The sequence below is a fragment of the Pteronotus mesoamericanus genome, unplaced genomic scaffold (genome assembly GCF_021234165.1).
Source record: "Pteronotus mesoamericanus isolate MK-2021 breed Mesoamerican mustached bat unplaced genomic scaffold, CSHL_Meso_final contig_78, whole genome shotgun sequence".
Classification (NCBI taxonomy): Eukaryota; Metazoa; Chordata; class Mammalia; order Chiroptera; family Mormoopidae; genus Pteronotus; species Pteronotus mesoamericanus.
This window is the reverse complement of record NW_026555258.1, coordinates 19011464-19027423: the sequence shown is the minus strand read 5'-3', so window position 1 is coordinate 19027423 and position 15960 is coordinate 19011464. Positions and strand designations below refer to the sequence as shown.

General features: G+C 42.3%; 1 protein-coding gene across 1 annotated transcript in view; it reads right to left on the bottom strand.

Annotated features, from left to right (window-relative positions):
* The window catches only part of LPAR1 (lysophosphatidic acid receptor 1), a 137840-nt gene extending 122846 nt beyond the window's left edge, over positions 1-14994 (bottom strand). Inside the window, exon 1 of the mRNA XM_054584532.1 lies at positions 14895-14994. The gene's annotated coding sequence lies outside the window, so the exon portion shown is untranslated. The remainder of the gene's footprint in view (positions 1-14894) is intronic.
* Between the last annotated feature and the right edge of the window lie 966 nt (positions 14995-15960).

Here is a 15960-nt window from a genome sequence, read left to right as displayed (position 1 = left end):
AACAAAAAGGCAATCACTCATAAAACTGAACACTAGACTTGGTCATTTCAAAATCCTGTGAGTGTATGCAACAAACAATACATTAAAAAGACCGAAAATAAAGAGAGGCTGGAAAAATTACATTGAACCTTATGAAAATGCCACTTTTATAGGTCAAAAGCAGACAAATATCAACAATTCCATATCATTCAACCTACTAACTGATAAAAATGGCAGTTAACATATTCAGTGTGCCAGACATTCGTAAAACATTAATTAAACATTTTTCCATTTCTGTTGTTTTTTTACAAACAGAGAACTGTTGTCTTAGAAACATTATGTAATTTACCGAAGACCACGTGGCTAAATACTGGTGGTAAAAGGCAAGTCAGTGTTTTTTGACACAAAGAGAAAACTTAAGGGTAAGAAGTAAGATAAAGGAGGGAAAATTGAGACAACTGTATAGAATAAACATGATTTAAAATAAAAAAGCAACCTCCCCCCCCAAAAAAAAATAAAATAAAATGAGTTAATATGGAAAGAAAGAAGATAAAAAATGTATCAATTATATAAGAAGTATGTTAAAACAAAATTAATCAAATGTTGCTTACAGGCAAAACTATGTTAAATAAAATGACACCAAAAGTTTAAAATCAGAAGGATTAGTGAAGTCATTTCAGACAAAGACAAAAAAGAAAAGGATAACATTAAGATCAGAAAAAAAGAATAGTATGCAGTCCCAAATGCATAGAGGGTTATTTTATATTAATAAATACATAGTAAAGACCTAACAGGAAGCTTTATGTATTTAATATTATGTTAACACACAGAAATTGCTATAAAAACATTGACAAAAGCCCATTTGTAGAAAGAGTCTAAAGGACCATTATCAGTCTGTGACAGCTCAAGGACAGAATTAGGGCACAGAGAATGTGAATGATATTATTATAGTGGCTGAATTAATAAACGTATCTGTACTTGTCACCTAGAGAAAAATCATGCTCTTTTCAAGCATCAGGACACAGAACCCTTTAATTAACAAAAAAATAGAAACTGTACAAACCTCACTTAGTTACCATGATAAATAAAACCAGTAATTTATACAAAAGTTCATATGTATATAATAAGGCAATATTCAGCCAAGTCATCTTGAACCACTATTATTGTCAATGGAGTCACATATTAATAAGAATGTTTACTTTCCCTGTACTGTTTTTATTTTTACTGTGATTTGTATTAGCACAAAATAGAATTTAAGCTAGTCCCAGTTTATAAAAACTGTGACTTTCAGATAAAAATTCCTCTTCTCTCAATAATCACTGACTTAAACCTTTAAAACAACACTGCTATTTCAGTTATTGAAAATGAAGTATTATACATCAGAAATGTCAAGAAAGTTGATCGATTTCTACCCTTACGTAATTCCATCGTTTAAAACAAATGACCTAATTTCAACTCGAGAAGTGAGAATCAGACTTCTGTTTGTTTTGTTGATTTTTTTAAATCATACCCTCTTTTTCTATATCAATGTTTCCTCCCTCTTCCATCCTCACCTCCCAATTCCACTTAACTAATTCATCTTTCAAGCCTCAGTATAAATGCTACTTCCTCAGAGAAACTTCCTGCACTCCTCCCAAAGTTTATCTCCCTGTTATACTCTCCCAGGACACCCTGCTTGTCTCCCTAATTCCACTCACACTTGCAGTTCCCTGTTCAGAGACAGTCTCCTTCACTAGATCGTAAATCTCATGCAATCAAGACCACATCTTTCAATATTTACTATAATATGCTCTGTAAAAGGTAAATATATTAATTTTTATTAAAAATTTTCAATTCGAGCCCGGTTGGTAAGGTTCAGTTGATTGAGGACCAACCTGAGAACCAAAGGGTCGCCAGTTCGATTCCCAGTCATGGCAGAAGCCTGGGTTGTGGGCCAGGTCCCCAGTAGAGTACACATGAAAGGCAACCACACATTGATGTTTCTCTCACTCTCTTTCTCTCTCCCTGCCCCTCTCTCTAAATAAATAAATAAAATCTTCTAAAAAAAATTTTCAGTTCAAGCAAAAATTTTATTCAACAAATCGTATTCCTATGTACACGGTATTGCACTAGCATTAGGAAAACAGCAGTGAATTAAACAGAAGTTCTTAAAAATAAATGCTTTCCCTCATCTAAGAAGATAAATAGGATGGAGAGGAACTATCAGGCAGATTTGATCAATGAAAAGGGTCGCACAATTTTTAATGCAGTAAGTAGAGAAGGCCTCACCAGAAGGCCTCACTAAAATGTGTCATTGAGCTGAGACTTGAAAACGACGAGAGAGCAAGCATATGCGCACCCGGGAACAGAGCACTCCAGGCAGAGGGGACAGCCGATGGCAAAGCTCTAGAAACCAGGGCCTACTTTGTAGTTAAGTTCACACATGGAGATTGTTTAGAGTGAGGATAGGACTCTGGGAATAACAGCATCTAAAGAGACGCAGAGAGACACAAATCCTTAAAGGGACAGAAAAAAAGCAAAGGGAGAATAGGGAATGATTAATTAAATATGACCCACATTAAATATTGTGACTCTTCAGTAGTCATTGGAAATTAAAAATGAAATAGATTTTAATGTTATGTGTACTTATGATACAAAGCAGAATGCTGTTAAATATTTGAGAAAATCAATGTTTTATATTGGAAGAAATTATCCCCAAATGGAATAAGGAAATACTCTTAAGTGGTGGAACAATGGATGAGCCTCCTGTATTTCACAAATTCGAAAAACAGAACGTACTGTTTTATCACTAAGTGGAAATGAGTATAACTTTTTAAAGGATTAAATAGCCCAGAAAGAAAAAGAATAAGAACACATTTATCTTTATTTTATCTTACATGCCAAAAGGTATGCCAAAATAATTATCTGAAATGCAAATACATTTTTAATTGGAAACGGGGTTTTTTTTTTAACCAAGAGCAATTATACTATATCCTACTTTTAATCTTAAATTCAGCAATTAAGGTTTAAATTTACTTGACCAGATGTTATAGACCTCCAAGACAAACCTGTTGGAATTTCTCAAATCTGGTCTTTAGGCTGCTGGGATTTCCAAAGTGTTTTTTGAGAGGTTTCTTGGCTTCTCTTTGAGAATAGTTAACGGCAGTAATAAGACACCCATTGCTGTTAGACCCTCAGTGAAGTCAAACTATATTTGCAGTTCCTCTCACCCCCCAAATCACCACGAGTCTTCCAATTATTTTCAGGATTTCTATTTTTTTCTTTGCTGGAGTAGATTGGTTCAGGGGATTTTATTTACCCCAAAGAAATATCAAGGTGAAACTCCAACTCCTTTTTATCACCCCAGAACCACCTCATCAAGAGAAAACAAGAGAACTTGGTGGTTGCTCAGTGACTGCCTAATAACCTATAAAACAATTTTAATCATCTGAGAAAGAAAAATAACTTAAAGAGTCAAAATGCATCCTCTTGTCCTTGTTAAAACACCAAGTTTTTCAATGGGGCGAATCCTTTCACAATGCATACACTTATTAAATCATCATGTTGTACATTTTAAATATCTTATACTTTTATTTGTCAATTATAAATCAACAGAGCTGGGGGGCGAAACAAAAATTTTTTTAAAAAAAATCAAGTATTGCCACTGTTCTCACTTGAAAAGTTCTCTCCAGCTCGTCACACACATTTCACTGGTACAGTCACGCCCAGCATAAAGATGCTTCCTTCAACAACAGACTGCCTATACAGCAGGAGTCCCATAAGAATATAATGGAGCTGAAAAGTCCCTATCACCTAGTGACGTCATAGTTGACATAACATCATAGAGCAACATGGTACTCGCGTTCGTGGTGATGCTGGTGTCAACAAACCCACTGCCCTGGTATAAAAGTATAGCACATAGGATTACGTGCAATATATAATACTCAATAATGATAATAAATGACTGTTACGGGTTAATGTATTTACTACTCTATACTTTGTTGTTTTAGAGTGTACTCTTTCTATGTATAAAAAAGAAGTTTGCTATAAAACAGTATGCCACGTTAGGCAAGCAAGCAGCCTCAAATATCTTGTGCTTACCCATGTCTCTTGATCACATCATTTTCTCTAGCCCTTGATTTTTATCTCATGTTGTTTCATTAATATAGTGTAGCCTATGGCACACTAACTTTAGTGTTTTATACATTCATTAAAGCCTACGGCAGCACGCAGTAATAACCTAGGCCTTCGCATTCTCTCACCGCTCTCTCACGCATCCAGAGCAACTTCCAGTCCTGCAAACTCCATCCACACACGTCAAGTCCCTATACAAGTGTACCATTTTTAAATCTTTTATATCGTATTTTTACTGTACCTTTTCTATGTTTAGACGCACAAATACTTACCACTGTGTTACAGTTGACTACAGTATTGAGTACAGTAATATGCCATGCAGGTGTCTATGCCAGGGACAATGAGCTATACCATACAGCCTAGGATTGTGTACGTGCACTCTATGATGTTCACACAAGAATGAAATCGCCTAACAATGCATTTCTCAGAACGTATCCCCACTGTTAATATATGGCCATATTTACTTTGACATATAACAATTAATCCTGAATTCTGCCAAGGTCTGGCTTCTCAGCTAAGCTTCCAAGCTGAAAATCTTGGCCTACACGCTTTGCTGGAACAATCTTCATACTTTCATGTCCCTTCTTTCTGTTAATGGCATGCCCTTTTTTTGTCCCTAACTGCTTTCAGCACCCTTCTAGTGGCCCTTCCAGGTTGATCCAAAGCATACAAGGGCCACGCTGCACACCGAAACCTGTCACGCGCGCGCAGCACCTGGGCCTTCCTTAATTCTTACTCACCCAGCTTGTCCATTGAGGACAGACTCTTTCTGTAAATCTTTGCTGAAAAGCAGTTCCTCTCTTCATCTCAGACACTCAGAAAGCATTTTGCTTAAATTTCGGTTTACAACATTTATCTCTGTCTGTCTCATCTTGGGTGTTTGTATTCATGGCTCTCCATATTCATGAGCTACTTGACAGCAGGGACCATATTTTCTTGGTGGTTGTTTCTCTTCTAATTTTTTTTTTTTTTTTATTTTAGTGTCCTCTGCCAAGAGGAGGGACTGAACCATAGGAGCATGCGAAGAGTTCAGCTGCATCGCACTGAATTGACAGGGTCTCACAGAAAGTGACTAGTGAACTTGGGAAAGTCAGTCATCCTGCTCCAGCCTTTGAACCTTCAGGTCTCCGTGTCTACTCAGAAAGTAAAGCAAGCCCTGTGACACTACAATAAATGCTGGGTACAGAATGAATGCCTCATTTTTTGGACATGACAATAATCCCTTTCCCAACAAATCATAATCCAAGATGGCAAAGCAGCCCCTTAACAAAAGACAATTCTCATTCTCCCTGGGTAAGAACACTCCAGCCCTATCCTCTGCTGATTGCCACCTCCTAAGGGGGTCCTCTAATACTCCCACAGTGAGACCTGCCCATAATGAGTGACTCCACCTATCTGCTCTGCTCCGGAAGATAGGCCTTCCACAGTCGCCTTGTTTCCCACCTAACAAAAGGTTCATGGATGCCAAATACGTGCTCCAAAATGCCCCTCCTCCCCTGCCTGAGCTCCAGATGAAGCAGAGTCCTTGTGGAAATAACATTCTCTGCAATGAAATTTGTCGTCTTGGTGGACATGCAGCTGGAAATAGTTTTCTCGTTCCCTGTTCATAACAGCCAGACATTCATATCTCTCTGACAAGAACTCTTAATTGAGTAATATCATGCTGCACCGATTAAAGAGGAGCCATGCAGGCTCTTTGGGCTTGAAATTTCTGACTCATGGTGGTAGCTTGAACAACAGCCTCCCTAAAACCAAAGAGAATAGGGGCAGGAGGAAGTGCAGGCACACACAGACATATACACATGCATATAAACATACATATGGGTATACATAAACAGACCCACACACACATCCTATGTAAATATATATAAACAAAAACATTTTTCTAGGTTTCCATAAGCGAAAGGACAAGTATGGAAGGCTATGTAACAAATTGATGACAAAGAGGTTACATCAGGTAAGATTGAAGTGGCAGAGGGAGATTATTATCTTCAACGTGTCTATATTTTTGAACCATTACAAAAACCACATCTTTAATAAATGAATACAGCTCCTTCCTCTGGTTGGAACACTTTCGTCTATGTTCATATTTCTGACTGACTCAAACCAGGTAAGTAAAATGCATTAACAAAGCAAAGTTCTATGACAGGGTGACCTCAAAATAGGTCTGACTTCCCATGAACACTAAATTTGGATTATTCTAGGAAGCAAGTCATACAGTGAATACAGAAATTCAAACACAAGTTGAGTCAAAATTTAAAATATCCAAAGTGAGATGAAAGCCAGCATTGTGTACTCTAATAACTATGTATGGTACCAGGTGTGTATTTGAAATATTGAGGGGATCGTTTTGTAAATTATGATTGTCTAACCACTATGCTATACACCTGAAACTAATACAAAATAATATTGAATGTAAATAAACTTTTCAATTTATTACTAAATATTTAAAATAAATAAATAAAAGGAAGAAAGCCAGTCCTGGCTGGGTAGCTCAAGTGGTTGGAATCTCATCCCATAACTGAAAGGCTGCAGGTTCAGGATGAATTCTGGTCAGGGCACATACTTAGGTTGCAAGTTCAATCACCGACCCCCAATCCAGATCTCAGTATGTATGGGAGGCAACCATTCGATGCTTCTCTCTCACATCAATGTTTCTTTCTCTCCCTTCCTCCCTCTCTAAAAGCAATGGAAAAATTTCCTTGGATAAGAAAGAGAGAAAGGAAGAAAGGAAGGAAGGAAGGAGGAAGGAAGGAAGGAAGAGAGAAAGAAAGGAAGGAAGCAAGGAAGGAAGGAAGGAAGGAAGGAAGGAAGGAAGGAAGGAAGAGTGAGAGAGAGAGAGAGAAAGAAAGGGGGTGGGGGAAGAAGGAAGGACAGAAAGCCAGCTGTACAGATAAGAAACAGCTACATCTGTCCCTAGACTTAACAACTACCAGGTAAGTCTGAGCAAAACATTTCAAGTTTCTAAAAAAGGAAAAGAACACTGGGTTCTGTCTCCTTTTTCTTCTCGTATTTAAGAGGGAAAAGCAAACTAACCTGAAAATACTGAGACTAGTTTGAAGAAAACATTCCTAAAGTTGAAGAATAGCTCAACAAACATGCTCCATATTTGAGGGGATTTCAAAAGAACTTCTGTTACCACGATAGGACAGAAAGCAAGCTCCCTGAGAAAAGGGACCCCACAGGCCTTGTTTTCTACGGTTCCTCAGCAATGGTAGGTGTGCAACAGACTCCTATGAACCATGGAATGGATAAATGAACAAATAAAAGATTAAGAAACATGTAAATTAAAACTAGAATTAGCAACCAGATAATATCAGTTCTCATTCCTACTTTACAGATGTAAAAAGAGAGGACCTTTGTTTTACCCAACAACAGCAAAACTGGAAATAAAAATCGTCTGGAGTCCCTCTACTGTGATCCCATTTTTCTCTTCCAGGTTTCTTGCTTTCTCTCCTCTGGTCTTCCCAGATCCTCACGTTTCAGGAACCTTTCCTGAACCTTTCCTGAAACATCCCCAACTTCACCTCCCAACCCACACCCACCCTAAGTCCCTGAAGGTAAGGTGCCCCATGCTTGGTTTCATCACACTTGTTTTAGGGAATGGCAATCATCTGTTAATATGTCCGCAAGCTCCTCATGGAGGGTAGGAATCCTGCCATATTCAGCCCCCACTCCTTACCCCTAGTACCTACCACAATGCTTGGTACATAGAAGGCAATCAACTATGTACTGCCAGGGTTGAAAAGAACTTATTTCCTCTGCCTCTGAATCATTTCTCCTCTCAAGAAGCCAAGAATATCCTTCTATTGAGGAAGAATTTCAGAAAGAGGGCAGTTCAGGCACCGGTCAAGGACAAACAGAGAAAAAGAAAACTGAGTATAACGGACTTACATTAAATCAAATCCAGTCCATTGTTCTGAAATTTAAGAAAATGAGTAAGGGGAAACTTCCTTTCAAAAAAAAAAAAAAAGGAATGGTTCACCAAAGCAGTCTCCGTACAGTGAATCCTAAACTTTAAGAAGCATAGGTGGACTGCCGGTCAAGATGGCAGCACAGGTAAACACAGCACACCTCCTTGCACTACTACATCAAAATTACAACCAAAATATAGAGAGCCAGTACTCAGAACTGTCAGAAATCGAGTTGCATGGAAGTCTGACAACTACGAAATTAAAGAAACCACACCCATCCAGATTGGTAGAAGGGGCAGAAACACGGAACAGGCTTGTCCCATATCAGTCCATGGATAAAAATTTGGAAAGGATATCTCAGGAGCAAATAGTCACAGCCCCACACCAGGCCCCCCAGCCCAGAATCCCAATGCCAGGAAGATAAGCCCCCATAACCTCTGGCTGCAAAACCAGCAGGGATTGAGTCGGCAGAAGAAACTTCTGGAGTCCCAAGCAGCTCCCCTTAAAAAACCCACACACGGACTTACTAAGACTCACTGCCTCTGGACTCCAACATCAGGGGTAGCAGCTTGAAAGGCACCAGTAGCATATGAGGAGGAAATGAAGTGTCTGACATCAAGGCAAGAGCTACAAGACAGCTTTCTCCCAGAATAAAAGGCAGGCAGAGGCCATTTTCCCTTTTCTGAGTCCTCCCCCAAGAGCAACAGAGCAGGAATCTGGGTACCATATCTTAGACTCCATCAACCTGGCTAAGACTGTTTGCTCTGCCCTGGAGATCCCCTGAGGCTCTGTCCCACCCAACTAACAGCCCCACCCAAACTGTTAACTGTGACTTTTCCCGTATGAATAGCTAGTCTTGGCTCATGGTTTACAACTTCCTAAACCCTATCAAACAAGCAAAGGCAGTGGTCAAGGCCAGTCCTTGCAACTGACTAGCCTGGGTGAATCACTCCCATTGACCTGCCAACAGCAACCAAGGCTCAACTACAAGAGAAGGGTGTACCCAGCCCACATGAAGAGCTTGCCTCAAATATCCAGCTTGGATGATACGGGAAGCTGTGCCACTGGACCCTACAAGACACCTACTACATTAGGCCACACTTCCAAAAGGGAGCTATAGCAGCTCCACCTAATACATAGAAATAAACACAGGGAGGCTGCTAAAATGAGGAAAAAAAAAACCATGGCCCAAATGAAAGAACAGATCCAAATTCCAGAAAAAGAACTAAACAAAATGAAGATAAGCAATCTATCAGATGTTGAGTTCAAAACACTGGTTATAAGGATGCTCAAGGAACTTGGTGAGGACCTCAACAGCATAAAAAAGAACAGGTCAGTAGTGAAGGATACCCTAACTGAAGTAAAGAACAACTTAAAGGGAAACAAAAGTAGAGTGGAAGAAGCCGAGAATCAAATCAATGATTTGGAACAAAAGGAAGCAAAAACAACCAATCGGAACAATAAGAAGTAAAAAGAAACCCAAAAAAATGAAGATAATGTAAGCAGCCTCTGGGACAACTTCAAGCGTTCCAACATTCACATTATAGGAGTGCCAGAAAGAGAAGAGAAAGAGCAAGAAATTGGAAATCTTTTTGGAAAAATAATGAAAGAAAATTTCCTTAATTTGGTAAAGGAAATAGACATGCAAGTCCAGGGAACACAAAGAGTCCCAAACTAGATGGATGCAAAGAGGCCCACTCCAAGACACATCATAATTAAAATGCCAAAGATTAAAGATAAAGAGAGAATCTTAAAAGCAGCAAGAGAAAAAAGGAGTTCCCATAAGACTGTCAGCTGATTCCTCAAAAGAAACCTTGCAGGCTAGAAGATAATGGCAAGAAATATTCAAAGTCATGAAAAGCAGGGACCTATGGCCTAGATAGTTCTACCTAACAGAAATCATTTAGAATCAAAGGGCAGATAAAGAGCTTCCCAGACAAGGTAAATCTAAAGAAGTTCATCATCACCAAGCCATTATTATATGAAATGTTAAAGGGACTTATTTAAGAAAAAGAAGATCAAAACTATGAAGAGTTAAATGACAACAAGCACATATCTATCAGCAACTGAATCTAAAAAACAAACTAAGCAAACAAGAAGAACAGAGATAGAATCATGGATATGAGTGTTTTGACGGTTGCCAGAAGCGATGCAGGTGTGGGGGAATGGGTGAAGAGGTGAGGGGGATTAAGAAGTAGGTAGTTACAGAACAGCCATGGGGATGTAAAGTACAGCATAGGAAATGGAGTAGCCAAAGAACTTAAACACATGACCCACGGACATGAACAATGATGTGGGGATTGCCTGAAGGAGCAGGGTGCTGGGGGTGGGCAAAGGGAGAAAAATGTGACAACTGTAACAGCATAATCAATAAAATATAATTAAAAATAATAAAATAAACTAAAATAAAAAAGCATAGGCACACTTGATGGCCATAATGAACAAAATTCCTTTTATACAGCAGTTTCAACCTTGGAAATCCCTCCCCCAAAGACATTCATGATCAGGTGTTATTCAATTTTTTTTCTCTTTTAGAGAAAGAGGCTGATTTTGAAATCATCTTCTTGTATCCCCATACTAAGTACAACAAACATAGCCTGATCTCCCTCGTTCAAGCTTATACGTGTCTGTATTAGCACTGGACTAAATTAAGACGCTGTCCTGTCATTATATCACTTTTTAAAACTGTACCACAAAAATAAAATAAATTATAACCTAAATCCATGCATGCAGTAAAGTAGTCCTCTTTCATTTCTGAAAGAAATTCGACTTTTACATGAACTTCAGGGTTAAAGTTTCTATAACATAGATCAGAAAGGAGCTAACATTGAAGTATAAAAACAATTTTCTTTGGCCCAATCCCATAAGTCATTAGTAATAACAACAACGATGCTACTTTTAAATCATAATAATCTTCTGGGGGAAAAAAATGCCAGAGAGTTTAAATAAAATCCCTTCACACCCTCCCCGCCCCCCATAGAAGTGTATTCTTCTAATAAATACAGTATACTATCCTTGGGCTCCCTCTCTTGAATAATCAAGCAAGCCAAACCCAAGTTCCCTTGCAGAGATTAAGCACACTGCTGGGAAGATAATTCATTCAAATTGTATTCAGAAGATAGTAAAAAGCAGCTGACCTATCTCCTTTAATTATCTATCTCCTTGGTAACCCAGCATCTCCAGATTCAAGGGCAATTAGAACACTTACCCAAATCAACTCCACCTTGAAGAGGCAACTGACAAGCCACCCATTTCTACCCATGACAGAGGCATTAGGCTGTGAAAGGAAACCTACAGAGCTACTAAGCACCTCTCCCAAATGGATCCCACCGACATTCTTCTTATATGAGAGATAATAAGCTAGATCTCTTAGCTCTGGAGATTTAGGGGTCGGGTAGCAGATGACCAAAAGGAATGTTGTTTAAAAAGGATTAGTCTACAGTGTTGAGGAAGCTACTTCTGTTGGAGATTAAACTTAACAAGGGGTTTTCGGAGTTGGGTCAGCCCTCACTGCAATACTCAGGGTGCTGCCCTCGCCCCTCCTCCTCCCCACCATCAACACCCCTACCCTTTACAAAGGCATGAACCCCGGTTCCAAACTAATAATAATTCTTTCTCTTCTGTGCTACAAATAGTCAACCACTGTGGTTAAATACTATGTATAACATAAACAGGGTCAAGAATGTTGGTTGCCAGTGGAGTCATGTTTAAATTAACGTTAACCAGCAGGCCCTTCCCTAAACAAAACCAAACAAAACAAAATGTCTTCTTGGTCAGCTCTGTGCCTGGTAAGTGGTTTTAATCCACACATTCCACAATAGCATTATTAATTTTTACTAAATTGAATTTCTCAAAAGTAGAAAAAGCACTATCAATTGGGAGAGGGGGCAGGAGAGAAACCACATATTCATTTATTCTGCAACTTTCATATACTCTGGATAAGCTAGCAGCAGTGCCCTAGAACTCACTAGCCATAAGTTACAATGGAATTTAATGGAATAAAAGCCTAGTCACCTCTCAATCATTTCACCCAATATGTGTTACTCAGTGTCCTCCTATATCTTGGGGTTACATGCTTCTTTCCCCTCCCCATCCCTATGTAGCACAACTCCTTAAAATAACATCCAAGTCCCCCCATAATTTACCACCTTATATCTTTCCAGCCCTCGTTGCCCTGGGCTCCAACCACCTCTACATCTTCATCCCCCAACATTCATCTTTTAAAAGATGCCTCATTTTCATCCTTCAAGTCCCTTTCAGGAGCCTTCCCCAAAGTCCAAATTTAATTTTCCATCCCGTGGCACGCCGAGGTTCTTGGGTTCTACAGCTGCCACCCAGTTATGCAATCCAGCCGTGACAGTGAAGCCTGCTGCATCCTTTCCCTGACACTGCTCTTTCCTGAGCCTCTTTTTGTTACTTTTTTTTTTTAAATCATCCTAATATCTCCTCTAGAGGAAGAAGTCAGTCATTGCTTATTGAATTAAAATTTCCCCCTTTTAGCTCAACTCAAAGACACCCATAATGGTTCTCCATGAAACAGTTAACTGGTAACACCATAGAGACTTTGTGGGTAAAGTATGTAAAAATAAGAAAACAAGCAGGAGTATGATGCCGAGTCTGAGAGGCCAGAGCAGACTTTCAGACGTTAGATCAAGAGCTGTGTTCATGTTTTTATCACATCACACTTCACTTTTAAAATAGTGTTCTTCAAGCGCGTATGTACATTGGTATCAGAAAAATTAAAGAAAGGCTACCCACACCAGGCACAGATATTAAAATCCTGATCACAAACTAAATTTCAAAAATCTTAAGATTCTCATTAAGACACTTGCAGCTTCCCATTAAGACGACAGAGTGTATTTGTTGCAGATTGCAACTTTCCCTACAAAGCATTTGAAATAAGCTTTCTGGCACCAACAGCCACTGTCAGACTGAATGTCATTATGTATCAAAAAGACTTGGTAAGTAAGGATTTTACTTCCTCTGAATTTTCCAGTAGGTCCAACAGAACAGATTCAGTAAAAGCTTGAAAATACTATGGTAAAATTTTGAATCAAATGATTCTTTGGAAAATATTAACTTCAAATGAAAACAGAAGTTTCAGAATGCCAGCTGCCGCTCACATCCCCACCTCTGTTCCTTTTCTCCCATCATCCGCAGGGATACGGAGACCCAGGCTGAGTGCCCACAGCACTGGGCAGCAGCTGACCGGCTGAGAGACAATACTGCAGATTAGAAGGAGCACAGGTCAGCGGTCGGTCGGGATCTCTTTGATTTTACAGCTAAGCAGGTTCACACATTTTAAATAAGAGTAGTGGAAGATTGTTTGGGGGAGGGGATGGGGAGTACTACTGATGCCCTTGGGGAGGAAGAAATAAAAAAGAGAAAAATGAACCCCCAGCTCAAGGCTCTTCCCAGCTCCAGGCATCTCCTAGTGCTGGTTTTCTGCCACCTTCCCCTGGCCCTCTTGCCTTCTCATTTCCCTCCAGGACTAACCCTTTCACACTTCCCCATCCCCTTTTCCTACTGTTCTAACATGGGATAACTACCCACCAGTTTCTAGTTACGAGGGGAGCTGGAAGGAACAGCAAAGATCATTAAACCCCTCCATTTTCTAGATGAGGGCGCAGAGAGGGAGAACCAGCTGACCTGACCGGCTAAGGGCGCACCGCTAGGGGACGCGGCGTGCGTGCTGGCTTGGTTTGTGACAACCCAGTCCTCCTGCCTGGCTCCTCAGTCCGCGCCTTCCCGCCACACACTACTGCTTTCTGCTGCTACTTGGCTGCTTTATCCTCAAATTAAATAGTAACAAGAACGAGGCAGCCTTAACACGCTTATAATGCTGGTTGTTGGTAACAGTTTTGTACTGGGGGCAGAAGCGCTCACTCGTACCCGGATTTGGTGAATCAGGGCTGAAACCACTCGCTGGCACAGAATGAGAGCGAGTGAGTGAATGAGTAATGGAATTTAGTTCGGTCCAAACAACCTAACTCCAGTCTACACCCTTTTTCATTGGGGCTTACTCTTTAATTTGATAAGGGACTATCTCCTTCCAAGAACTTATCAATATGTCCAGTGCAGGGTCCCCCTTTAGCCAGAACTGCAGGCTTTGAATCACAAACCTCTCACTTCACAGTCCTGCTAACACCGGGCAAACAATACTAATTCAAGTAGATGAAAAACACGGACTGTTAGAGCCTGAAGGAATAGAGGATTTTGCCCTGATTACTGCAGTTACATGTTTTCAATATGCACTTTTGCAAATATGCACCTATTTCAATGGGATACAACGCATTCATAGTGAAATTCTAAAAAGCAAACACTCGCTGGAAACCCACATTTACGGGAGGCAAAAAAATCCATGGACTGCAACAAAAAGGAAAAGAAAGAAGAGCAGAAGTAGCAACGGAAAGCAGCAATCTCGGGCCCCAGACGGAAGGCAACAAGTCCTGGATGCCGTCATTCTTACACATCAAAGGCCGAAAGGCAGCAAAGAAAAACAACAATAAATTTTTAATCCATTCAACACAAACTAGTCCTACACAAACCAAACGATCCCGTTGATTTCAAAATCACCAACTCAAAGCCAGGTCCCTCCCTTGCCTTAGATTTTCCAGTTACTTGCTAAGCGTGTTTGTTAAGCGGCTGGACAGACACTTAAGTTTAAAGTCCTCAGCCCGGGACAGACTACGGAGTCGTCGGTGAGAAGCAAGTGGAACTAGAGCTCCGAGCTGCGGCGCGCGGGGACACCCAGTGGTCCGCATCCACTCGGACGCGACTTTGGGGGGATCTTCAGCGCCCACAGCAAGCCTTCCCGTGCCCCCACCCGGCCCCAGGTAACCCGAGGCCACCTACGTGTCACTTGGGCGTGCCCCGGGACGCACTAACCTGGCCGGGGTACAGGAGGGCCGACGGCCCGGGCGTCTGCGGCAACTTCCCTCCCGGGGCTCGGTCAACTGGTTGGTTAGGGAGGCCAGGACAGCCTCGCCTCCTGCAGGCCGGCTCGCAGGAACGCACACCCACCCACACCCGACACGGGCGAGCGCGCGCGCGCACACCCACACACTCGCACGCACAGCCACAAAGCCTGCCTGCCGCCAGACAGTGCGATCCCAGTCCGCGGTTTGCAGTCGGAGGCGATTCCGTGGCCTCTGGCTCTGAGCCCAGGGGGCACCCTCCCCCCGCCCGGCGCCCTCCCCTTTACCTGTGCTCGCCGCCGCCGCCTAGAGTCCAGCTCCCGCCGCCCTGGGGCTGGCCTCCGGCTGCGTGGTCTATCCCCGCGGTCCCCCTCCCGTGGCCAGCCAAGCCAGCCCTCTGCCCGCCCCTCGGCCGTCTCCAGGAGCAGGGGGCCAGCCCCTGCGCCCACTCCGCCAGGGGTCCCGCGCAAGGCGGGAAGACCCGGGAGGGCTCTGCAGCTGCAGAGTCCAGGCTGCCCAAGATCCAGGCAGCCCTCCGCAGGGAGACAGGGGAGTCACAACTCCCGGAGCGTCAGACACCCCTCGGCCCCAAGTGCTCGGGCTTTGGCGCGCTGGCAGGGGCCACCGGAGAGGGGGCGCCGAGGGAGGGCCGAAGAAGCAGCGCGGACGCCAGCCTCCTTCCTGCCCGCCTTCTTTCTTTTCTGCTTGCTCCACGTAGCACAAGTCAGCAGCTCCTGCACCCCCCGACTCCCTCCCCCAACTCATTCCCTCACCTGGTGTGACACCCCCCGGAGCCCTTACCTTCTGCGATCCCCTTCCCCCATTCATTCACTGAACTTCCCGCCCGGGCTGCCTAAGCCTCCCATTCATTACTTTACCAGCCTCCCCCCACCCCGTCACTGCCCCCGCCCCGGGAGCAGACACACCCGCGGCGGGAGACCAGCGGCCCACAGCGTGGGGTCCCTGCCCCGAGACCCTCCAGAGCTCACCTCAGAGCCCGACAGCTGGCGGGACTCGGGTGGGCTCCCTCACACGCT